Below are 27587 nucleotides of genomic sequence, written 5' to 3'. Positions count from 1 at the left end.
TGGGACATCATATCATCATCTCTCAGATGTCACAGAAACATGAGTAAAGCCACACCCTCCCCCAAATTAATCACAGAGTGAATATTCCCACCACACCCCTCCCCCAAACCCCTTACACCATTAAAAATTTCAAGTACAGTGAACTTTTAAATTGCTACATAATAGAATTAGCAAGCAGGTGAGGAAGCCAAAACAGAAAACAGTACAAAAGAATTCTGGATTTGTGGAATCTCACAGATTCAGGACACTTACTGATTAAAAACAAAACAAAACAAAACAAAAAAACCAACTGCTCCACATGGGTGTAGTCAAAATACTAAAAAGACAAGTAAAAGAGATCTAAAACATGGACATGATTTTATTCCTTACATTTTGACCCTTGTTTATTTCGTGCAATTCTTTCTTTTCCTGGAATGAAACAATGCATGCTCCTTGTTTACCAATTCTTGCAAATGAGTGGATAAACAAATGCACCAGCACAATTTAGCAGTCAAAATGATTATGTCCATTCTACTACATTCTATTCAGAGAAATTAAAGGTCTGTTACAATTGCTGGTATAGAATGCTGTCTGCGGCTGGCAAAACACAAAAGAAAATTTAAAAAAAAAATGAGTTCACTTCATCTAGGAACCACAACAAGAAGCAACTCTAAGCTGTAAGCACTACCCTGCAATCACACAGGCTCATAGCAGTGGAATATGGTCATTATCTTATGCAACTGATCTAATTTTGTACTCAATGCCCTAAAATAAAGGGTTTCTTTTGAATACCAAACACAAGGACTTGGACAAAAAAAAAAAAGATAATAATTTGACAGCACTTTAAAGCATAGCTTTTTTTCCTCCCTCCTGTCACACTAAATAGCACCAACTGACAACTACTCCACAGGCTGAGTGAATGAAAGAAGAGGCATTTGGTGAGCTGAGGAAATTCCACAGATAATTTGTTGCAGAGGACTGATATTAGCTCATTAGAGGGCTTAATACAGGGCCCAAACAGCATATGTTAGAAAAATCTACAAAGGTACTGGAATGCAGTTAGAACAGCAAACAGTGAAATCTTTTTCTTAAATACAAAGGGAGAAAAAATATGCTTATCTCTTTAAATGTACCAATGTTTTAAGCTGTAATGGTGTGTGTTTACATATACTTTTATTTTTATATTTATATATGTGTATATGGAAACGTCATTAATTCAGATCAATAAAGAAAACAAATATACTATGGTGACATTTATTAACATCTGTACTAAAATCATGAATAAAAATTATATATAAAACTTGGCCAGAGGAACTTAATTTCAAATACCCATAAGAAGGGAGCCCAGAGAAGTCGAATCTTTTCTCATGAGACTTATTTGCAGCATAGGAAATCACAACACCTCTATACATAATGTTTAATTCATTAACAGTTGACAGGATTATTAAGGAAAAAAATATTTAGAGACGGGTATAATTTTTTAATGGAATTCCACTGGAAATTACTCCGTTTTATTTTCTCATCAAAGCAAGCCCTTAACTGAATCCCATAATTTCAAGGAACAGAATTAAGGTCACTCTCTCATTTACTCAAATCATTAAAAATGCCTTCCCTAGCTTTGCTATTCCATAATTTCCATAAGAGTTAACATGCTCGCTAATCCTCTCATTTTCTTGACATCACCACTTATTCAAATACTCACACATTCTACATTTGATCCATGTGTCTGAAGATTTTTCTGTCCTCCCGGAATATGATCCACAAGCCAATGAAAGGGTCATTAATACCAACAGTATGCCTGCAAATCTGGAACCCAGCCTGACCAAGAAAGGGACAAAAGAGGACAAATGGGCATGAAGGGGTAAGGAAGAAAAAGGTGGGCTGGCATTTGCTGAGTGCATACTATGTGATCTGTCCTGAGCTAGGTTTTTCATACATGGATTTCATTTGCTGTAATCTACCAACTCAGGCTGCCTTGATTACTCCTACGATATATTTAGGGCAACTAAGCCTCAGAGAGCTTAAGCAACTTACCGGAAGTCAAACAGCTAAACAGAGAAAGAACAGGATTTTAAACCTGAAGCTCTCCCACCTTAAAACTCCTCCCCTCTCTTTTGCCCTTTGGGATGGGAAGGTTCCTTCCCCACAGAATTTCTGCAGCAAAAGCCTCCTTCCAATCTTCCTGGTCTTTTGCTGTCTTCTTATTAGCTGCATCAATATGAATGAAATGTATGATTCTGCAGGAGGCTCATCATAATTTAACAGGAATTAATGCCCTCTTATTATTATAAAGGACTCTACAAGGCGCTGCTTAATTGTCAGCAACAACTGGAATTAATTTGTGTCAGACGAACATGAAGCAAAATCCATTTATGACCCCAAAGTCATGAAATTTAGCATAATTATACATGCTCTTGTTTGGGTAATTTTTCTCTCCTCATTAAATTAGGTGCCTACATTAGATTTCAATCTGATCAGCCCTGACTAGTTATATTTCTATAATCAAGAGCATTTCCTTTCAAATCAACTCAGGGTTACATAGGCAAACTAAAGTAAATTTATGAACCAAAGCTAAGGTAGAAACCCTGAAAAATGTAGAAAACAACACATAGCTGACAGCAGCTAAGTTCAGTCTTAATATCGATTCATGTTTTCCCTCCACAAATCTTTATCGACCACCTACGTTGTGCTATCCAGTGTGCTATGCATTTGGGAGAAAATAAGGAGTGGAAGAGAAGGATTCTAAGCAGCTTGTTGAGAACTGTGCCTTCCTTGCATCTCACCACTGTATCCCAGCTTTAGCACCTCTAGCGCACGGTCTGGCACACAGTTATTTGTTCAATCACTATTGGGAATGAATGAATCATTTTCTAAAAAAATGTCCTCTAACTGTTTCTAATCTCTCTCTCTCTCTCTCTCCCACCCCACCCCACCCCCCGCCACCCTGCCTCTCTTAAATACACAATCTCTCCCTCCTATGCTCTTATGTTATCTCCTAAAGACTTTTTTCTACCAAATAGAAAAAGCCTGAGCAGAGATGGGATCCATGAAGTTGGTATCTGGCAACTAGAATAACTGAGTTTCTTTTATCTTTAAGAAAGTTTAGCTTCCCTTTCCCCTTTTTTGGGGTAGTCTTCATGGGTTGAGCCTTCTACAATATTAAGAAGATAAACTTAAAAATCACTGACTTGACAGTGTCATAAAGAACACAGAGGCTCCTCTGTGCCAGGAAAAGGACACTAATCTGGAGAAGTTCAGATTTTGTCTGAAGGATGTGTCTTTAACACAGTTTGGGGAATTCAGTTATCTGGATTCCAGAGGAACCTTTGAAAGAGGGACCCCAATAGGACTACTACAATATGATTTGCTAGTGCTGGTTCCTAGAAAAGGGTTGAAATTGAAGTAGCCATCCAGGCTAGACGCAAATAGGGCATGTGATTGGAAGGAGTCCGTGTAAGTTAGCTATCCCTTTTGAAAAACTATTCTGGAAGTCCAGCACAAGGCCAGCAAATTAATCAAGTTCACAGAGCAAAGAAAACAGATTATATTTAGGGAAATGAGAAGGCTGTTCCCTTGGTTACTCTAATTCAGAAGGCACTAAGGTATTTGTTTAAGAAAGGAACAATTAGTTATGAAGGAATTTTCAAGGACCCCTAATGTGCCAAAAATACAATTAGAAAGAAAGTGTATAAACTGCTACTAAAATACAGTTTTATCAGGCCCTGGGGTAACACAAGGAGCTAGAAATAAAATAGGTCCAGTTTTCTAGATTTCTAACTCCTAAAACAGTTTATTTCTCATAGAATAAGACAATCTCCATAGTAACATTAAGACTAAATCACAGGATGTATGGCTCAAATGGTAAAAAAGGATTCTTTTTAAATTTCTGCTGCTGTCATGACAGATTAAAAAACAAAAATTGAGCTCTTCTAAGAAGAGACTAGGAAGGATATATAAGCAGCACTTGAAAAATCAAGCAGCATAAATGAAGCTTTTTTTTTTAATGTTTTTACACTAACAAAGACATGCCTCAAGCATATGTTTTGAAATACTCAAAGTTTCAAAACGTAGACAGATTTAACCAGGAAGCTGGGAAAAGCCCAAGACGAAATAAGTTTGCTAAAAGAAAGCTAAATGTTACTGCTCACAAAGAATTTTTAAATTCCCACAAATTACCAAAGGACACAAAATATCTAGCCATTCCTATTCCCCACCCTATATACCCCTCAATATGTAGTTTAAAAAATGTTCTCCAATTGATTAATGGATCTTGATGCATAAATTGGAGCCACATTGTAATGCCATCCTTAGACACCATTGGAGAGAGGACTGGATGAGATCATGTTACAGCAAGTCCTTGCCGAACAGCAAACTTTATTTTTCAAGGGCTTGAGAAAGGCTGTGCCACATATTTATGTTTGTAGGTGCTGTACTAATGATGCTCCTCTAGTGAACCATGGGAAAGTGTCCTCCATGATCAGAGCAATGTATATATATACATGGAGGAAAGCAGAAATAACAACCTCTATGCCCGGAACAAAACATCTGTCAAACAGGAGAGCTCTGCTTGTGGGGAAATGGCCAAGAAGAAGAACACAGGAGGAGGCAGGAAATAAGAGGCATTTTGGAGAATCTGCCAGCAGCCCAGCTTCATCCACCCGCCATATTGTACTCAGATACTGTGACCCACAAACGGTGGTGTCAGGCTGTCACTGAACACAGATGGAAGACTTACAAGGGCCACCGCAAGCTCAGTGAGAAATAGTGCTGAAGATTTGACAAAGATGGATTGTCTACTCCATGTTCAGGGTAGTTTACCTGGGACTACCTTTCCCCAGCCTTTTGCTATTCTTCTTCCTGCCTAACAGAATTAGTCACTCCTTCTTCTGGTCCTTCCAAACCCAGTCATGTGTTCCACTAGTATAGCACCCATCACACTGTATTTTATTTAGAGACATATCTGTCTTTCCAGCTGTGAAGCTCCTTGAAAGCAGGAAGAATGCTTTTTTAATACTCGAACTTTTACTCCTGATTGTATTCTGTATAGGCTCTGACACGGAGTAGATGCTCAATATTTGTTTAATGAGGGAAGGAATGAATGAATTCATGGACGGAAGTTCTAAAATCTTTACTTGTTTTTCTTTACAGGATAGAATCCATAGCAAACAGTTTACATAATTATTCTCCCCAAGTCCTCAATAGAAACCTCTCCCTCCAGCTGGAGCCAACCAACAGAAACTTCATCCTGTGCACTCCCACCTCTAGACCTTTAACTACGCTGTTGCCCTGGCCCGGAACACCCTTGAAACCGGCTCTAACTCTCCATTCGCCAACTCCATCTCTTAAAGCCTAGATCAAGTCCAACTCCTTTATTATCTCTTTCTAGACTGCCCCCCCTCCCACCCCCACCCGCCATATCATCTCTGAGTTCTTACTGTATTTATACTTGGTAATATCCATCTGGTACTTAATCACATGGTGCCAATGACTCATATTCAACTTGCTATCAGCCTCTTCTGATGTTACAAAAGGCAGCCCCCCTTTTTATGGAATAAGAGGGAGAAGGTCTGGCTCAGGCAAATACAGCTAGTCAGTGGAAAACCTAGGAATGGAGCAACCCAAGAAGACACTGAGAGTGGGAACTTCAAAGATTGGGTAAAATAAAGAGGAGAAATAAAAACCCAAATATTGTGTGCAAGAAACCACAATCTTTCTCTATTTGTCACCATTACAGCATTGTTTGTTCTCTCCTTCCCTTTTTTTCTTGGTCTGTCTTCAGAGACAGAATAGTGGACAAGAGTTCAGTCTCTGAAGTGTGCAAGCTGAAATCAAAATACTACCATTTAATGGCTATGTGACTCAGCAAATTACTTAACCTCTTTTCTTTAATCAGTTATGTTAAATTGATAAATTCTTTATGCTGACCCATCTCCTAGGATAAAATCTGCTTTGACATATTATATTTTTTCAAATTACCCCAGATGGATACAGTTGCTAATATTTTATTTAGAATTTTCATATTGATGTTCGCAAGTGAGAATGATCTATAATTTTCTTTTTGTAATCCTCTGCTTGTCCATTTTTGGTAAAAAGGTAGCCTTATAAAACAAAGCATATATTTTTTCTTGCTCCTTCCGCCCTTTTTAATTCCCTGGAAGACTCGATATAAAATGGAGATTCTGTTCCTCTTGAAAAGTTGAGCAAAACTTGCCTATAAAACTGATGGATTTGCTAGACTTTTGTTAGAATAGGGCTGGAATGGAGTTTCTTCGCCCTTGGGTTTGAGAAAAAAAGACTGTCTTTGAAGAGGAATTAGAGGAAGAACATATGATAATCACATTAGTTCCAATAAAAGAGGAACCTCAAGAAGGACATCGAATGGAACCAAGTACTTCAACTGCGCAAGTTAAACCAAAGAAGTCTAGGAAAAAGGATAAAGTTCGTCTTCCTCAAACGAATGAGCAATTCAAAGCTTGCTCAGAATGTAAAGTACCAGTGTTTCCCTTGCCGACCATTTTGCCTCCAATTAATAAGGTACACCGGGACACTTCGCGGAAGTGGTGCCAACATTTTGAGTACCGACGGCCCGAAAATGGAGGTTTATCTGAGGCTCCAGCAACATGCTTACCCTGAGCAAAAACAGGATATTCCTGACACACCAGAGGAGGTTAGGTTGCAGTTATGTTTGAAGAAATGCAAGGTGATGACCACAACAGCAAAGGATCAGAAAGGCTGTAAGAGAACGGAGACAGAAGAAATGACTAATAGAGTTGAAGTGATAAGCAATATTGGCATCACGGACAAGAAATGCTGCCAGAGCAGCTCAGTCTAAGACTGTGAATTCATGTCCCATTCCTGTATCTGTTGAGACCTTTGTGCTTCAAGCCTCTGGTGTCAGATGGTGTGTGGTCCATGGCCGAGTTCTCCCTGCAGACACCAAGGGTTGGGTTCACCTGCAGTTCCATGCAGGGCAGGCTGGTACCTGACACTCCCAAGAAGATGAGCTCTCTCTTTCTGTTGCCAGCCTGCACCTTCCCATCTGCAGACGTAGAAGATAATGTGCTGTGCCCTGAATGTGTGAAGAGATGATTATATCATCTGCAAATGATGACAATTTCACCTCTTCCCTCCCATGGAAGATGCTGGTTAAGAGCATGATTTCCAGAGCCAGACTGCCTGGATTCCAGCATGGCTACAGAACTCAATAGTGGCATGACATTGGACAAACCCCTAAACTTTCTAAGTGCTCCTATTTGTAAAATGAGGATAATAATAATATCTGCCTCATAGACTCATTGGGATAATTGAAGGTGTTAATATGTGGAAAACATACAGAATAGTGCCTGATACATAGTAATTTCTCTGTAAGTGTTTGCTGAATAAATAATATTGACTACAAAAAAAAAAAAAAAACTGATGGACTTGGTATCTTGGGAGTAGAGGAGGCAGTACTGGGTGGAAATAGGAAGGGAGAGTGGAGGCTTTTCACTTTGGAGTCCACCTCTTTACGTTTTCCCCTCTCTGTCTTCCTTCAATACTTTCACTTTGTCTCTGGCTTTCTGCAGTTTGATTGTATGTCTAGGTATGGTTGTGTTTTGGTATTTATCCTGCTTCTTATTGTCTGAGCTTCTTGGATCCAAGGTTTGGTGTCTGTCGTGAATTTTCAAAAGTTCCTGAACATTAATTCTTCAAACATTTCTTCTGCCCTATTCTTTCTTCTCCTTTTGGTATTCCAGTTATGTATATGCTATACTTTTCATTCTGCGTCATAGTTCTGGGATGTTTTCTGCGTGCGTGTGTGTGTGTGCGCGCATACACATGCCTTGTTTTCTACTCTTTCTTTATGTTTGAATGTGGGAAGTTTTATTGATTTATCTTCATATTCACTGATTCTTTCTTTACCTGTGTGGAGTCTAGCTATGAGCCTTTATTTCTTTATTTGTGTTACTGTGTTTTATTTCTATCAGTTCCTTTCGATTCTTTCTTACAATTTTCATCTCTGCTGACATAATCTACCTGGTCTTGCATGTTGTTTACTTTTTCCATTAGCATCTTGAACATTTTATGCACAGTTATTTTTAAATCTCTGTCCAATGATTCCAAAATCTGTGGCATATCTAATCTGGTTCTGATAATTGCTTCGTTTCTTCGGTCTGCGCTTTTTTCTCGCCTTTTGGCAGATGTAGCTTTTTTGTTGAAAGCTGGACAAGAAGCACACAGTAACAGATACTGAGATATACAGGCCTTCGGTGTGAGGATGCATGTTAATCTGGATAGGAATTGGGTTGTGCTTAACATTTGTTGTACTTATAGGTGAAGAGGCTCCCAATTTCTATATGGGCTTGTTTGTTCCTCCCTTCTTGGCTTTGGGCTTCCCTTTGTACTGATCCTCAGAGAAACTCAGTGCCTTGCAGCTTTTTCAGCTGCAATATCTGTTATTATTATTACTGGATGCCTGGTAATACAGTGGTAGGATGGGGTGGGGGGAGTATTCTCTGCTACTTTAATTAAATCTCAGCCCTTAAACTGGCCTGTGTCTCAGGGGTGTGGCCTTTAGGAGTGTTTTGGTCCCCCTCCAGGTAGAGAGCTTGATTTCTGCCCTGTCTCCAAGACCTTTTCCTGGCTACACATTTCCCCAGGCTGTTTCCTTGAAGCCCTCTCCCCTGTTGACTATGGCTTTTATTTATTTATTTCCTGTTAGGTGACAGGGGAAAAAGCTGAAGCCAGCTGGCGTGCAGCTGAATTCCCTCCCTTCAGCTGGGATAAGAATTCAGAATTGCCCTCTGGAAAAGTCCTTACCCCTGCATTCTAGGGAGAAGAGTCTGGGAGGGCTTCACAATGGCACCCCACCTCCCGTCTTGGGGGAAGCATTCTCAGATTCTCTCTATGAGAACCTGGTGGGGTTCCTGAGGAAGAAGTCTGCAAAAGTGTGAGAACCCCCTAAGACTGTGACCCCCAGAAGCTTCTCAATATCACACTAGCCTGCACCCAGCCTCCAGCAAGTCATCAAAATTATCAAGATATTTCTACCAGGTTATGGCCTCTGGTGGCTTATTCCAGGTAAGCAAATCTCGGGTGCTCTGTCTGTCTCTCTGAATGTACAAATCTCACCCGACTTTCCAGATTACTGGGTGGTAGTTTGCCTGTGCCTTCAGTTCTCTCATGAGTCCAAAAAAAGCCCTTGATTTTCAGTTTGTCCAATTTTTGTTTTTATTTTCTCGGAAGTATGGGAGCAATGATTTCCAAACTCTTTGCATGCTGGAGCTAAAACCAGAATTTTACTTTATGGTTTTGATCTTTTCAGGTTTTCTATTTCCTTTTGGGGCATTTGTAATAATATGTATAATTATCAGTATTTTATCCATTTCATTTGGATTTTCAAAATTACTGGCACATTGTAATTCATATCATTCTCTTGGTGAGGATGTGCACATACTAATATACATCTTTTAATTTCTACTAAATCTGTAACTATATCTCCCATTGAATATTATTGATTTGTGTTTCCTTTCATTTTTCTTGATCAAACTTGACAGACATGTTCATTTTATTAATGTTTTCAAAACATCTGTTTTTTATTTTGTTGATCATCTTGATATTTTCATTATTTTATTATATATTATCCTTAAGTAATTTCTGCTTTTATCTTCCTTCTATTTGGGTGGTTTGCCTTGTTGTTATTTAGCACTTAAATGAGTTCCTGATCAGTTTTTAGAGGATAAAAAGGAAGACAGAAAGTACCTTCCTCATGAGGTTGTTTGTAAGAAAATGCACATCTGACAAAGAATAAATTCTACAACAAATGTAAGATGATATGACCATTTAATGCCAACTCACAACCCTTTTAGCTTCAGAAGTCCTTATTTTGGATTCTTTCATAATCTGTATTACAGACGCTTCTTGTTTCTCACCAACCTTATCTTCTGAGCATTAGGCTATCTGTTTTGTGAGGACTGAAATCTGCAGGGAGAACACTTAAAGGAACAAATCAAAGTCAAAAGCGCAGTTCTCCTTTGGATAAGTGATCCGAGGCTAAGAAAATGGCTCTCAGTTCTTCAAGCTCAGGCTGCAGACTTCCTGTGGATTTCCTTGGCATCACCTCAACCAAGTTAATAAATCACCACTTGACATTTTATAATAAATACCTAATGAAGATATACATCTGCCTTTTTAAACCCATTCAGATCGATAAAACTACTGACACAGACAAAAAAACACCTACCCCAGTAGAGAGAATTCTTCCACTGTGAATGTGCATTCTCTTCCTAACAATCTTGGAGATGCTAGTAAAGAGCCAGGAGGGGCCACTGAGGCAAGGACATATATCCCAAGTCCAGAACCTCAAGGCACAGTGTGTGCAAAGAAACACACTTATGAAAACTCACTTTCTTCTCCATGTTGTTTCACACTTAATGCACCTCCTCCTTGGGCTAGTTCTGCCTTCCCAACCACCAACACTGCATCTGTGTGATGGGTTCACAGAGAGCGAGGGTTGTAGAGGCTTTAGACAAGCAGTCCCCTAAACTATGCAGGCTGTCTGTTAAAACCATATAAGCTCCCTTAATCCACCTGCACTTGACCAGCTCACCAAAGCAAACCTTTGCTCTCTGTTTCCTCTTTAAACTATGACTCCAAGCCCATGGCCAGGTTGAAGGCTCATGACTGGTATGGATCTCTCCAAGACACCTACTCTTCTGTTCCCACCAACTGAGCCATATGCTTATCGACAATGAGCTGGGTTTGTATCCCAAACCATTTATACCAGTTCTACTATCAGCAAAATCATATAGTTAAATTAAATATTGCATAATCCAAAGAACTATGAGTATGAATAGAAGGAAAATTAAGTCGAAGGAAAGTCACTTTTTAACTATCAGCCATCAAATTAGATATGTGCAAGACAATTGTAAATCTTTACAGGAAAATAGTTAACATTTAGAATTCTACATGCAGATTTCTAAATGCTTTTAATTCTCACTCTATTTTTTTTTTTAAACCTCCAGAGGGAAACTGTAGATGATGCAGGCTTTATGTAAAAAAGATGATATGAAATGTCAACCATGAGATTCTTAGGGAAAGAAAACAACAACAAAAATCCAAAAACTCTTGGCCCTACATCAAAAGGTTGGAGAAACCAGATAATTTTGCTCTTCTAGTAAAATAGGCTGGAAAGTCACCAGCCATAATAGGAGACTGGGGAGAGGGAACTGAGAATTTAGAGAAAGGAAAAAAAGAGGGAGAATAAATAGCCAGGAAACTTTCGAAAAAACAGACATAAAGTAATAATGAAAAACATATGGAGAATGAATGAATAATCTAGATCTTGTAAGGTATGTATCTATATGTGTATATAATTATTAATAACCCCCTGCTTTCATTGAAGTTTTGGATTAACCAACAACTATAGGTCTTAATCACATCAGATATGAAGGAGTCTATGTAGTTTCATTGAGTAGATTAAAAGATTCTGCTCACAATTTCCTGCTTATTTTTACTTTGTTTTATTATATTTAATTTACTGTTATAATCCCCATTTTATTTTTATCAGAGAATCCAGTTTCAAATTCAGAACCATTTTCCTAACCAGTATTTTCAAATTGATGTGAAATCAATTTAGTGAACAGCAACCAAAATTGTTTAACAAAAGAACAGAACCGAATAGAACAGAATTGTCATTATTTCAGGGTTAGATAATGTTTGATGAAAGCCTTTGTGGGGTGTGTGTGTTTGTGTGTGTGTATGTGTGTGAATATGTGTGTTGTGGGTCACAATGTAAAATTTATTTCCTACTTTGGGTTGTGGTAAAAAAAAAGTTTGTAAAACAGTACTCCATAATGCAAATATACTGTCACTGAAATCTATCTTGGCTATCCCCTTAACACAGGAGGCAGGCAAAAAAAAAAAAAAAAGAAAAAAAAAAAGATTCTGGGAAAGAAGAAAGGTGAAACATTTGTAAGGTTGGGGGTTGGGGTGACGATTCCTGAAAAAAAATGAGCTTTTCTGAGAAGATGGGTGGAAAGAACAGCTCAATTAAATAGAGTAGTTGGTGATCTGGTGATATACTGTGTGAGACTGGCCGTGTGTCACTTGCAAGAGAAACAAAAGTAGCTGTTTGAGGCAGGTATTGGGGAAAAAGGTTTTAGCCAATGTACTTTGCGTAAGTAAAAATGATTTAACCCAGCCAAAGCTTCAAAAGACGCTCTGTGAGGCATGTTAATGGTATTGGGAACTCTATTCAGACAGGAAGAAAATCAGTAATGGAAAAGCGGACCTTAAGGGACCTGTGTGCTGTTGACAGCAGACGGCAGACGATTGCTTAATATTCTTACACAATTAAACTAATTCCCTTTAAGCTTCCTGACATATCATAAACAGGATCACCCCATCCCTTAGAAATTAACTTTTAACATCTGGGCAAATGTATTGCTTAATGCCCAAATCCCCCAAATCCCAGTTAATTTTTGCACGTGTGTGTGTGTGTGTGTGTGTGTGTGTGTGTGTTTCACAAAGGCCAAAACCAAGAAGCACTTTGCAAACAGTTTCACAATTGCAAGTCTAGAGTAGTGTATACTGACGCCTTGAGTGCCATGGAACTCCAGTAATATAGGATCATATAATCATTACCAACAACAACTGCCTTATTACCAAACCTCATTTATTTAAAATGTTTTCCAATAAAGGGGTCAATGTGACAACAAAACCAAACCTAATGATTTATTCTGTAATTAAGGGCCGGATGGTGACATGGGGAAGCCAGCACCCAATTTGCTCATGAGCTGCAGTTTCACATCTAATCATAGCTCTTCTGTAGGGTCTCCCGACAGCTCTCCACCTCTGGGTGAAGAAAGGTGGCTGATTCACACCACACCTCAATACCAGTGACCACTGGCAACAAATTACTACAGGCTGCTATCTGAGTAATTAAGATGGCTTTCCTATTACTGGTTGGATGAGACCAAGCAAAGAGGGGAGTTTTAAATTCTGCCTCTCTGGCTGATAGAAAATACCTGTACCTAAGTTAGTGAGGCAGCAGAGCAAAGGAGGGCAACAAAGGCTTAGACAGGTAAACAAATCCTGGTGGAGCCTACTCACGCTTTAATATTACCCAGTAACTCTGTGTCTCTGCTTCCCCAGAAATAAAACAGAATTATAATAATGCTCATTGCACAGAGCTTTTGAGGATTAAATGAGAAGGCAACTGTAAAGTGCCTGGCTTAAGGATGTGCTTTGGCTCCATTCCCTTCAGATTTATTACACACAACTCAGATCTGAACCTACCCTAATATGTGAGAGAAAGGATCACCTACTCCTTCTGGAAACGTTTACAGTGACTGGAGTATGCTGAGCACTGATTCGGTGCCCTGGTGGAGCAGCTGTGGAGGAAGGGAGAGAAGGAAGGACACAAGGGTGACAAGGTCACTTCCCAGGCCTTGACACTCTCAACCCCAAAAGCGTGCATAGCACAGTGCAATTTCCTAAATATTACCACAGCAGGAGAACCAGGGGTTAAGGCTGCTCGGAACAGGGGGAAAGCAGAGAAAGTGATACCTGTATGGGGGTCATGAAGATGCAAGGCAGGGAAGGAAGGGAATGCAGAGAAAGCAGCATAAGAAGAAAACGGAGCATCTTTGTAAAACAGCAAGAAGTGTGAGGCTGGGGTGCAGGATTCTTGGTGGACAACAGTAAGAGAAAGTTGGTAAGAGAGACCTGGGCCAGATCGCATACAGTCTTGATTTATGAATGCAAATGAGCAAAAAGGTGCCCCCAGACAGAAGAGAACCAGTAGTCAATCAAATGGGCTGCAATGTTTGAACAAATATTTACTGAGTCCTGGGATAGACATCCTCTAAGGGCTGAATAAGGTCAATATCACCAAATAATTCAATTCCTGTTGAAACTCGGAGTCTTTTAATTGTTATAGAAAGGCAAAACAAGGAATTAGCAAAGGACAAAACAAAGGAATATCTAGGAAAACTGGAAGAAACAGTTCATAGCTCTATTGAAAATATTTTAACTAATAGTATAAAACTGAAAATGGCCACTGTATATCATTCTCAACTGGGTCAGAAAGGATATGGGGTTCATTCATTCATCAGCAAATGCTCGATATCTAAAACATGCTAGGCATTCTTCAATGGGGATGGCAGAAAACAAAGCAGACAAATATCCCTGCCTTAATAGGAGCTGGACTCTAGGATATATTTGATTTATTTTAAATAAAGGAGTTAGAGAGAAGTATGAAAATAATGGCAACTATTGCTCCTTTTAAAGATTCCAAAATCCCTCATCTGTATAAGTAGGTAGAAATACTCTGTTGCATATTAAAACAAACAAAATTAGTTGCTGACCAGCAAAGATACTCTGGAAAGACTGTGACTCTAAGTTGAAAACTGAAAGAGATTTATGCTTTAATTCATATTATATTTAGAAGAACAGTTGATAAGAGTTTGAATTTTTTGAATCTGTGGGTGATGTAACTGTTCTGTAATGCTTCCTAAACAAATTTTATTTTCCAATAGCCTTCTTTCATTGAGTGACTTATTGAGCACCTCCTAAGTGCATAATGCTGTACTGGGTTCTTGGGAGGGGAAAAGGAATAGAATATGCAGTTCCTTCCCTTGGCAGGCCCATCACTTCTTTAGGAAGAAGCGGCCATGGAGAATAAAACATATACACCTGAAACGTATATAGAAAGCAACTGGGAGCAACTCTTTAAGGTATTGCAAAATAACAAGTCAGTAGCATATAAAATTCATGTTTTAGTGTCAATGAAAAGTGGAATTCTCCCCAACCAGAAGTTAAGATGCTCTTTTCTGCCACTTAGGAAAACAACTGCTTCTGAGTGAAGTCCTACATACTACTCTGTTTAATGATGCTTCTCACTAACAACGAGCCAGTAGATTAGGCCTTGGAAAAATACTGCACTCTCTGTAATTAATTAATCCATTAATTACATTGTCAATTATCATGGATCAGAAGTAAACTCACCATTATTTTTAATACCTATTGTTACTGAAATAAAAATTGCAAAGCAGCCCTTCCCCTCCCCTCAGCTGTCAAAGCCAAACACAAGCTGTGCGTATCCAGACCGAGATGTCTGTGGTTGATCTCTGATGCCTCACCATGACAGACTTAGGATGTGGGTATTACTGCTGATGAGAACATATGGTTTGGATGGTTGGCAGGCGAAATTCTGGCAGAGGAGACTCAAAACATCAGCAGATGCTGCCATAGCACAGACATCCAAATGGTGGCATAATTGCCACTGCTGCTTTGATGCCACATGTTTCACTGTGATGACAGCAATGCCTTTCACAGAGAAGTGGTGGCAAAACAGAATCCCTCCCCAATCCCCACAGGCAGACGTGCATGGTTGCAAACTCACACACAGAGATACACATACATTCACACATACGTGCACAAAATAAGGTAATGTCTGTCTTCCAAAGATCTATTTCATCTGTCTCTAATGGTATACAGCCATTTGGAAAGGGAATAGCAACTAGAGAACGATTTTGCTCTTCACTTACATAACTGACATTCCACCCATAAAATAGGAAGTCATCACCAGACCTCTACTAGGCCCACAACAACGAGAGAAAAGACGGCCTGTAAAGCAACTCAAAGACGAGGATCAGAGCCCACTGGTCTCCTTGGCAGCCTGGTCCCAAAAGCTCCCCATTAAAAATTGCCCAGACTCATCTTGATCAGATTCATTCACTCAGTCAACAGGTATTTACTGATCACCTGTTACGGGCTAGGAGGGGAGTACATTCAGAGAGTCACAACATAAAATGACCGAAGGGGTTGGAGGAAGCAGTCTTCCTCCACAGCTGCCAAGTCAGTTTCCGTCATTCATTCCATCTTTACTGAGCAATGTCAGTCTAGCATTATACTCAGCCCAGGGGACACAACACTAAACAAGACATGTGATGGTCCCTGTCTCTAGTAAACGAGTCAGTCAGATAAACCAACGAACACAGTGCAGTGTGAAACATGCTGCAAAAAGGTACACGGCAGTGTAGAGACACCTGGGGCAGGGGGTTAAGGAGATGGAGGTGGCACTCAACACAGACTGGGGACTCAGTAGAAGTATTCAGAACAAGGAATGGACACAGAGTCCTAAGATAAACTGTGGTTAGACGGGTAGCCAGGGAGGAAGCCCAGCCAAGGCAGAGGGAGCAACTTTAGGATCAGATGGAAATTTGTCCTGGTTCACCAAATGCTCCAAGCCTCAGTTACCACAGCTCTTAAGTGGGAAAATAGTAATAAAGAGCTTACCACTCAATAAGTGATAGCTATCATTTTCGTTATTCTTATTCTTATTCTTATCACTATCATTAACAATAATAACATCTGCAGGTGCTTGAAGGTAAGAAAATGTATGGGACATTCTGGAAATGGAATATGATTCAGTTTGGCTGGAATATAATGTGTGTGTGTGCACGCATGTGTGTATGTGTGTACATGTAAGAGAATGAGAGAGAAAAAAGGAGAAAGAGTGAGACTGTCTGATGTAGAAGTCTCAGTTACTTCCATCCCGAATGCCTGAATGCCAATGGCATGGGCACAACTGAACATTCCACTCCACGGGACAGTAGCTGCTGTGCATCATGGGTTCCCTCTCTATGGACACGGCACTAGGACGCCTGTTCTGTCTACTTCAAATGACTGCTGACATTAATGGACTCCATTCCTACTCTGAGGTGTGAAGTATAAGTCCAGAAAGGATAAGAGCAAGTATTAGGAAACATGGCCACTGTCATGCTAATGTAGATAAATTTTCAGTTTGGAGTGACTAAATGATCTAGAAGAGCAAGACTGTGGAGCTGTCTGTTTTGAATGTCAAACATTTGCAAAGTCCACATTTATCATTAACTGAATGAAAAGTAGACAGATTAAAGAGCTGACAAAATACAGAGCTAAACCACATATAAATAATCAGAACTCACAGTAAAGCAGTCAAATTGTCCTCCTTAAGTTACTCTAATCTTTTTACAAAGCACAGATCCAAGAACTAAGATGTTGAGATCAAGAGCTATTTGGATACAACCTTAGGGCCAAAGCTCCGGGGTGATTAACCCTGATTTCACTTTTCAGTAGAGGTAGAAATTAGGAGAACGAGGAGCCACAAAACCTGGGAACAAGCAGGATAGAAAAACTTCTGGGATGCCGTGTTATAGGCTTGTATCTATCTGCAAGGTTGCAAGAACACATTCAGATCTTTAATAGCCTGCCTACTGGATAGTGGTTGGAGTCTTTGACTACACTTGTCAGGCATTCTCAAAAGTGGGGGAGGGGTTTATCAATGCTTCAGAACAGCTCAGTTGAGTTGGAAGAGCACAGGCTTTTGTCTCAGGCAGACTGAAATTCAAATCTGCTAGGTTCCACCTCTTCTCAGTTATATAGCCTTGGGCAAATTACTTAGCCCTTCTGGAGGTGTTTTTGAGTATAAAGTAAGTCATGTATCTATGTGAAAATGCTTAGTAGCCAATGTCATCTAGCCATTGTAAAAATCAACAAAACATAGCTTCAGCAGCTTTAAAGTCCAAACTCTTTAATCTAGCACTGAATACCCCCTTTGCCATAATCTAGCCCCAAACTGTAACCACAGGACTGAATGACTCAATTACTTCCACAACACTAATTATGCTTCCCATGGCCATGACTTTGCTCACTCTCACACCTCAGACTTCCAACACCCTATCCATCCCTCAAGATTTTGCTTTGGTCCCACCTGCTCCAGAGTCATCCTTTGAATATCCCTCACTTCTCCCTTTTTGAAGTATATCAGCCCCACCCAGGGAAAGCCTTTGCAGAGCTTATGACTATCCTGAGGCATAAAAGGGGGAATGTACAAGCAAGTTTCAGCCAAATCTTGGAGCACAGGGAAATACTGGTTCTGGGATGACCCAGAAAGAGCATGTAGACAGCCATCAATGGAAGTCCCTCAGAAGGAAGGGTGAGCAACTGTCATGGCTCCTGGGCACAGGTGACTTACGATGCTCATTCTCAAGGTGAAGGAGGGCACGTCCGCCTGGGCTCGCAGGGACAGCCAAGGCTGATGCTCAGCAGACACACCATACTGAGCTCTGATGCTCTCCATGAGTGTTAGCCCAACTTGGGTCCCCTCGCTGCAGGCCTAGACTCCTCCTTCCTGCTCAAGTTCTACCTAACTCTCTCACCCCTCCACTTACTCTGTTCCTGGCCCAGAATGCCCCGAATTTCCCACAAGGCAATGCAGAGGCCACTGATTGATTAGACATATGACAATGTGGAAAAGAAAAACTCAAAGGTTAATATCTCAAGGTGTTATATTGCTTTAATTCCATAGCGATTAAGGGAATGAGCACTGGAGTCAGACCGATGTTGGTTCCAATTTCTCTGTGCCTCAATTTTATTATCAGTTAAAGGGAAACATATTAATACCCACCTCTAACTGCTGTTGTGAAGATTAAACTATTATAAAGTATTTCATCAAGAATATGCCACCCCCATAGAACTCAATAAATGGTAGTTATTGTTAGATACTATGCATTTGGCAAACAAGTATGTTCTGCATTAAGGTATTTCTAATATCAATGATCCTTATTTTTTAACCTATTTTAATTTAACTTTATTTGCATTTAAGCCTTCTCTTCTCGACAAGATTCTACATTCTTCCACTGTGTTCTCATCTGTGAACTGAGGATAAGAAAAACCTCTTTTGTGGTGTTGTAAGCATAGAATAAGTGGAGGTCATTATGAAGTGCCTCACCCAGCTCCAGGACAGAGAATAGTACCAGTTACTGGTATATCCCATTTGGGCAAAAACCAGGTGCCCCAGAAACTCATCTACATGAGCTTGGATCCATGCAAGGAAAGTGGTTGATGTAAGTGATGCTGTCAGTGTCCCATTGCTATCCCTGGGACCTTATCATTTCAGGATTCTCTGGCTGACTTCTTACCACATCTACATCTCTGGGTCTGACATTTCTTTCTGGAACTAATTAAGAACACACTGCCCACCTCAGAGCAGGCTAAAAGCGCCACTTCCAACCAGCAGCCCTCAACCAATGGCTGATCAGAGATGGCACCTCAATATCCCAGCTCCTTCTCCCTCATTGGAACAATTCAGAAATGTGGTCTTTACCATTTCCCAGAGTTTCTCCATTGGACTGAGCCCAGTTGTCCACTGTAGTAAAAGGGTAAAAATATGTCCTTTAGGGGTTGCTTTCCTTTCCTGAATTTCTTCCTTATTTCCCCACCAGTGGTCTGTGCATCCAAGTAATCTCCCTTAATTCAAATTCTGGAAAACCCAAACTAAGACAATAGGGCATATGTAACCAGTGTGTATTGGTTGATTGTTCCAGAGCATCCACAGGAATGTAGTCCTACACTTACCTCCAAATACAGGTAATGCTAGTGAAGAAGGTGGTTTAGTGAAGGGAGTTAATATCAGAAGATCTGTGTTTGGTTTTGAATTTCACTTGGTTGTATAACCTTGAGAAAAGATCCCAATGCCCTGAGTTTTAGTTTTCTTATCTATAAAAGTGGAGCTAATGTCTGCATTACAATGTTGTTTGGAGAACAGAATGAGTAAACTCATGTCACTACTGCATTTGCTGGACATGGAGGGGGACAGAGAGATGGACAGGGTACTTGCCCTGAAGATGCTCCAGGATGGGATAGGAGAAAAGACTCATAGGTAAGAAAATGTAATTCAGAGCTAAAGTAGAAAATACATTCAAAGAAGCACAAATAAAATATAAAGAAGTCCAGTTCTGGGAAAAAGACATGACCGTCAAGAAGTTTACCATCTAGTTCCAACAAGGCAGACAAGCATGTAAACTTCCTGAACATCATTGCTTCTGTAAAGAATTTCTTAGCACTCCCTAGGCAGCTATGCTCTGAATCCCCACAATATTTTGGATACAGTCCTATTACCGTACTACTCTCATTGCTTTGCAATTATTTGTTTACAAATCCATCTTCCCCAGAAAGTTAAAAAGCTTCTTCAGATCAGGGCTAGGAAGCCTTGTTTTTTCATATATGCCACCCCTTTATCTCCCACCAGGAAGTTACCATAATATCTGATGCACAATATTAAGTGCTCAAAAAATGCTGTTGAAATACAAATCTAACTGCCATGTCTGAAATATGTAGCATTAGAATAATTAAGAAATAAATTACAGCCATGAATTCATTTTTCTGTCTATTGCTTCCCCACTATACTTCTCTTCCAGAAAATATCTTGATTCAAGACATTTAGCACTGCAGATACAAATGAGAAATAATTTTACCTTTTACTTCTTTGGTGCTGTTCAGGAAATAAGGAAGCATCTCTCCTCTAGAGCAATATTTAAAATGACCTAATCAAGTTAAGTATGAGGGCAAAAGGCAGTACCAGACACAGACTCAACCACAAGGCTAGGGCACAGTTCCCTCAAGAAACTGGCATTTCCTCACCTTCCCCCCAAAACAGATAAATACCTATAACATAGCCAACAAAACCATGTTGCAAGCATAAAAAATTTATTATTTTATCAGCTTGGAGCCAAAACATCAAAAACTATATTCAGAGCTAATCTGCTTCTTTCTGCTTCTAAATGCTACCTCAAATAGCTTGGCAAAATGCCCCAAATGGAAATTAGTTGTTCAGATTAATTCCCATCACCAGAAAAGATCCTTGCACTGTATTTAAAACAAGTACAGCATACCATGGTTCTTTACTGACAGGACAATTACTCTAAGAAGACAGAACTTAACATAAGCCAGTAGCTCCCGAAGCTACTTAATGAGGAAAAATCAAGATATATATATATTGATCTTACTAAAAGAAAATAACCTGCATGCAGAAATCCGTGCTTTCTAGCATTGCCTCTGTAAGAGTTCCTCCACTGTGCTACTCCCATTCAGAAGCTCTATCTGGTTGTGTTAGAGGTTTCTTAATATCTACTTATAGGTTATTTTCCCACCTTAACCTAGATAAAAGGCCTCACCATTCTGTCTACACCATGACAAGCCATAAACTTGAGAACCATTCTTGATTTCTCCATTGTCATGCCCCTAAAACATACACACACAAAGACACATCCACTGGCCACCTAATCCTGTGAATTCTCCCTCCTTAATAACTTTTTTTTTCTTTTCCTCTTTTTTATTTAAAATGACTTTTGTTGGTGGGTGGTGGCAAGTGAAAACATTTATTTAGTGAAATGCCTTGAAGATCCTCCTTAATATCTTGAATGGGTTCCTAGCTCCATCCCTACTGCCGCACCCTTACTGCAGGCCCTTGTTTCTGGATTTCCTACAACCCGTCTTCCAGACTTCAGTCCTCGCCTGCTCCTTCCACCTCCTACCCCCCATAAACAGCTTCAGGCTCACTTTTTCAGATGCAGCTCTAATCACATCTATCCCTGGTTAAAAATCATTCAATGTCAACCAGCCCCATTCAGAACTAAACTTAAAGGAAAGCCTCTTCAGACCCCTCCTCATCCCAGACCTCTAGACACACTGAATTACCTTCCCTGCATTCTCATTCTCCACATTCTTTGCAAATGCTGCTCTTGCTCGGTTAGTTTATGATGTGCCCACTCATCACACAAGGCTGATACTTACTCCCCTATCAGGACTTGGTTCCAATGAGACACACTGGGCTCCCACAGCCCCTGGCCATCACTGGCTCACCACACGTACCACAGTGCATTTTAATCTCCCTTTGACTGAGTGTGCAAGAGTCTTTCTGGCCTTTGGATCTCCAGAATCTGATACAGTTCCTGCCACATAGGAAGCACTCAGGGAATGCTTGTTGAAATAGTAAATGAATAAATGAATGAATGAAGCCACAACACATTCTGCGATGGGATGCTCTAGCATCTGGCCCCAGTCTGTTACCCACTGACAATCTGTAATAGGAGGATCTGAATCAACTGAACGCATACAGGAAACCTCTCAAATTAAAAATAAAAGATCCCAAGGGGATTCTCCCCTCAAACTGGGTACTAAACAGCTTACAACTTCGTTTCATGAATATTTTCTTGTCTTCCTTATTCAAGATTAAACTATGCATTGGCAGTGACTGACATCCATTCATTCAAAAAAATATTTAATGAATACCAATTGTGTGCCAGGAAATAGAAGTAACTTAGGTAGACTCACCATGTTCACATTGGGTTAAGCAAGGCCCATTATGCTATTAGTGTTGTTATAGCCAATGTGAGGTCCAGATCTATAAACTATCTCATACTGTGTGGGAAACATTTCACCTAGGCATTCGTTCAGTATCTTTTCCAACAAACATTTATTGAATGCTCCCTATGTCCGAAGTGTTTTATGTGTATCAAGGCGTTTTCTTGAGACTGGCATCTCTTTTTAACAAATAGGGAAACTCAGGTACATCAAGATCAAATAATTTGTTCAAATCCCAGCTGACAAGTGACCGATCGGGGTTTTGTTCCAGATAACTGGTTCTAGAGCCCCTGTTTTCTCAGCCACCGAGTCAAACTGCCTCTTAGCTGCCTCAAAATACGAAGACTTCTCTGAGTGCTAACAGTAAGGATAAGCTTTCTTTTCTCAGTTTTAAATTCTATGTTGTTTTCTCTTTTGCTTTTCATGTTTTCTGGTTTTTCTACAGTGAGCATTTCATCTTGGACACAATTTATAAAGGAAAAAAAAATGGCTGAATGCGCACTCAAGAAAGTTGCTACATTGTAGAGAAAATACGCAGAGAAGTAATAAAATGCTAATGAGTTGAACTGTCTGAAGTCAGCCTGAATCCACTTTCAGACTCTCCACGGATGGGCACTTGGAACCTCAGTCCACTTCCGGTGCCGCGGCTATCCCAGCCATAGCCACAGCCAGTAAAGTTGCTACCATAATTTAAATGCTTAAAAAGGCTCCTCCTGACTTTAGAATGAGACATAACAGAGAATAAATATGAAGACATGGTGCCTGGCGCTGCTGTCTTAGGAGGAACACTACAGTGTGATTTCCAAGTGAAAAAATTCAGGTTCGAGCTATGCCATCAGCACGTGGAGCAGGCGCTCGAAACGCCCCCACGCTGTGCTGTGCGCCCTGGAGCGCGCACCTCCTCGCTCCTGCTCTCTTTTCTCCGGGTGCGGGCGGAAATCTGGGTCATTCAATCACATGGCTGACCCACATTTACCGAAACCCAGTATACCTATCCTATTAGAAAAACAGCAGCCCCGTGGAAGCCAGCTTTATGAATAACTACATTTACAGATAAGCCCGTTTTAATTAGCTGGAGAAGAAGGCCCCACTCCTTCCAGACAAAGCCAATACTGATTTTCCACATCTCGGCACATCTGTAAAAGCTCCCATTCTCTTCCACTGCGCTGATTAGTCTACTTTAAATTCCGTTGGAATATCATTAATTTGCTTCCCCCACTTTTTTAATCTGTACATCAGGGGGGCGGTGCTTCTGAATCATCAATCTTCCAGGAATGAAAGCAGTGCAGGATCTCCCTGAGGCCAAGTACTCCGGCTTCCATATATGCTTAAATTCAGTTTGCTTCAGCTTTTCAAAACGAATCAGCCCATCACAGGGCAGGGGGCTGGAGGAGGAATTAAGTTAAATGAGTTATGAGTCAAAGTTCTTTTCTGTAGTTCCATGGTCAGAATTTTGAGATATGCATATTCCTACTGCTTTTTTTTTTGCTTTGCTTCATCTGGGAATTAACCGGCTGAGAAATGTACATTCCTCATTTGAATGTATGTCAGGAATGTCCCTTCCTCTTTAGGGCAGAGATTCACCATCTCTTTGTCGCCAGTGCACATATGGAACAGGATAAACTAACTCATCAGGACCATTTACCAATAGAGCCAGCAGGGGTCCTGTGCCCTAAAGGCTGGTCTCCCTCCAGGGATGACAACATGAGGTATAATCAACCAGTTAGAAGCCTTCTGTGATTTTTACAGGGAAATGCACCTCTCTGCACCCCTCTCTGAAATCTCTGCTTCAGGATTAAAAGATGCCCTGCTTCCCATCACACAAAGAGGGAGGCTGATATTAATGAGTTATCATACTTACGTCTGCACATGTTCCTGTGGGGAGAGGAAACCTCTCTGAAAAAAATAAACATGGACTTCTTTGTTAGGCTATAGTGACTGCTGTGAAGTGTATCTTACAATCTGAGGGTTCCAGATGAAATAACAAAAGAAATTTATTGGTTCAAATTTATACCTGTGGATCAGCAGGAAAAGGAACATCGGGCCAAATTAATTTCATTTTTCTTTTATTTTCCTCATTTTTTTCTCCCTTTCCCTTTTCTTGTTTTCTTTCCTTTTTAAAAATGTGCTTGCTAAAGTGGTGGATCAGGGAAATTCTGTAGATCTAGCATATCTGGATGTCAGCAAGGCATTTGACAAAATCTCTCATGAGATCCCAGAGGATAATACAGGGAAATGTGGGCCAAATGTCAAGCCAATATGAGGGGTTTAGAACTGATTGAATTTCCGTGCTCACAAGGCAGTGTCAGCCTGGAGAGAAGTCTCCAGTGGCTTGCGTCAAGGCTCTGAATTCAGTCTTGTATCTGTCAACATTTTTCCTAATGACTGGGATAAAGGCATGGGCTTTTCACCAAATTTTCACATGATTCAAAACCAGGAGGGACAACAAAATATGCTGCATGACAAAATCAAGGCCCCAAGTTATGTCAAGAGGCAAACATGGCATTTCTCAAAATACGGTCTGCACATCACCTGCATCAGAATCATATGGAGAGCTGGTATAAAATGTAGACGCCTGGGCCCATCCGAGACCTGCTGATTTGCCACAGCCCACTTTTTAAGAAACAAAGAACCAAAACATATTTACATGAAAAGATCCTGACCTGTGTCATGATGTGTTAGTAAATGTCCTTCCCAATATGCTCATGAAAAAGGCCATCAGACTGTGCCTACCTGAAAATTAGCACAACCTGAAGGAGGAAAAGATCTCCAGAAAGTTGTTTTGTTTTGCTTTTAACGCAGGGAAAGGCCAAGGAGTATCTCTTGAAATTAATTCAAACTGGAGACTAATAGGCATGCAGGTGGCAGCAGAAGGATTAAAGCCAAGTGACACTAAACATTTTCAATAAATGTTTCAAAAATATTTCCCTTTAAGACAAAAAATGGAATGAGGTGCTTAAAATGGGGGAAGAATCCATAAATTTTCTATTTTTTCAGTTACTAGGAATTCACCAAAAAAAATTTTAATGAAAGAATATTTCATCAGCTAATTATATTTTAGCTATCTGACCACCTACTTAAACAAAAATATATGGGTATTCTTCTTAAAAGTCATGACAAAGATTAGAAAACTAACAACTTTCCTTCATTACTAAAGTGAAGATAAATCAAGATCTGAGTTCATTCTTGAAATCCACCTCCTGGAATTATAATAACATACAAGAAGTCTAAGTCCCTGGGATCCCACCTTCTCTTGAATCACTGAGTTAATTGAACCATGCTGCATCCCATTTTTTAATATGTCTATACTCTCTGCTTGTAAAAAAAACAAAAACAGGAAAATTCAAAGGTTTCCCTAAAGAAATCATTTCTGCACCAGCTCACTGATATAGAAAATCAGTTGACGGTATGAGGGCATGGCCTGGGAGTCTATATTCCATCTCCTACTCATGGAAATGTGACCCCATATCTTGGACAAACTATGAAGAAATTTTAGCTGCTAAACCAAATACTAAAGTATTACCAAGAAGCATTCTCTCAAAAGAGAGTTGGCCTGTGAGTGAGGGGAGCTGGCTTTTACCTCATCTCTATGAAGGTGAAATTATGTTGGCAATGTATCCTTATCTCCAGGTGTGAAATATAATGCCTTTTCAGGGTGCATGTGAAGCTCACATGGGCACAACCTCCCATGATGGAGCACAATCAACATGGTTTCTTTGGGGTATTCCAAAAAGAAGAAAAGAAACAGCTGTACAAAGTGTGGTTGCTGGATCAAGCAGACAACCAAGTCATGCCAGAAGAGAACAGAGGGGTGATGCAGCACTGATTAAGCAGCCCAAAATGCTAAAAATCCCAGAGCAAGTGGAATTCCATGTAAACAGGTCCAAACTGTTCACTCCAGGCATTAGTGAGAGCCACAGTATCTGTCAAAGTTCAACCACAAATGGGAATTTTGAGGGTAACAGGCTATACTCTTCATTCTATGTGACACCTCCTGTGCATTCATATTTGTTTTCACATTCACCCTTCCCCTACAAAATCCCTGTTCTACAAGTTAACATTGATTATCCTGATAGCAGAATCTCATCTGTATTGTGTACTTACTTGAAAGTACATGCACATACTCGGGAATCTGATTACCTTATGGGGATCTGAACCAACATCATCATTCAGCAATGGCATTATCCACCTTGCCTCTCATAGCTATTTCCTCCAAATACTCTTTCAGTCAGCAACCTAACCTGCCCCTTTAGGCTGGCCTTCAAATTCTCCTAACCTCACAACCCCACACTGGGACATCAATCATCAGATTCTGGTCTGATTCCTTGTTGAGCTTCTGTCTTCCTCACAGAGAAAGAACCAAGAAGCCCAAATGCTTCTACTCCAAGGACCCTCCCTTTGTTTTAGCAATTCTGAAACAGTGACAAACATAAAGCTCAAACCCAAATGAAAAAAGATTTGATTATTTTCTAGTACTTAGGATGCTTTTGGCATTACCTTCCAAGGTTTTGTCTGGGAATATATGAACAGATGAAGAAGCCAAAGCCGAGAGCTGACCTGCAAGCCTTTCTCTCATTTGTTCACAAGAGTCTCCCAGTAATCAGAAAATGCCCCGCCCCTGTCCAAGGTTTTAGGCCTTCTCTTATCTACACTATAGCAGAGTGATTTGGGTGGAGGCAAAGATAGAATTATCAGTCACCTTGGTCTAGTTTACTACCAAATAGCCTCAGACTTGCCTGGTATATATCAAAGACAGTATTTCCTGTCCATGGGAACCTTTTTCCTGGCCCCATGAAACAGGGGAACCCCATCAAAGGTAGCTTATGTTACCTGCCAAAAAAGAAACAAAGCTGTGGCTTGGTAAATGCAGAAATGTTTGACAATTAAAGGCTTTTTTGTTTTGGATTTATGAATGTCTAAAGGTATGAGGGCAGGTACTTCTGAGAGCCAGTAATGTCCATCACATTCATTTTGAAACAAGGAAATGAATATATAAGGAAAACAGACACTTTGTTTCATACTTTACATATAGATGTAAAATAAAACATTTAGGATATAACACAAACCCAGCTGTAGAGCAAGTGTGAAACTGTGCATTCCCAAGTTGAAGGAAAAGATAAAATATTTTTAAAGAAATCAGAAAACTGTTGACTACAGAAAGTATATGAAGTAGGTAAAGGATGACACCACCAAAGACCAAAATTGGAAAAATGCTGAGGTACTTTTGCAAAGAAATACCAAAAGAGGTCAATACATATAAAATAGACATTGAGGGACTTGAGGAAGAAGAGATTCAAAAAATCCTTAAGATGCTAGAGAAAATTGAGAACTTTGCACAGTCAAAATATACAGAATGTCTAATATAAAAATCTGCTGGCTGAAATGAACCAACCAGGGTGTGAGAGGCAGTACTTGCTGAAAGGGAGCAGGGAAATGGG

At 40.0% G+C, this 27587-nt stretch overlaps 1 protein-coding gene and 1 pseudogene across 2 annotated transcripts in view; one reads left to right on the top strand and one right to left on the bottom strand.

Moving 5' to 3' along the window:
• Positions 1-7068, top strand: part of LOC119535872 — a 44874-nt pseudogene extending 37806 nt beyond the window's left edge.
• Positions 1-27587, bottom strand: part of FAT3 (FAT atypical cadherin 3) — a 652719-nt gene that overhangs the window by 467241 nt on the left and 157891 nt on the right. The window lies entirely within an intron of this gene.

The sequence above is a fragment of the Choloepus didactylus genome, chromosome 6 (assembly GCF_015220235.1).
Source record: "Choloepus didactylus isolate mChoDid1 chromosome 6, mChoDid1.pri, whole genome shotgun sequence".
Taxonomy (NCBI): domain Eukaryota; kingdom Metazoa; phylum Chordata; class Mammalia; order Pilosa; family Megalonychidae; genus Choloepus; species Choloepus didactylus.
This window is presented reverse-complemented; position numbering and strand designations above follow the sequence as displayed.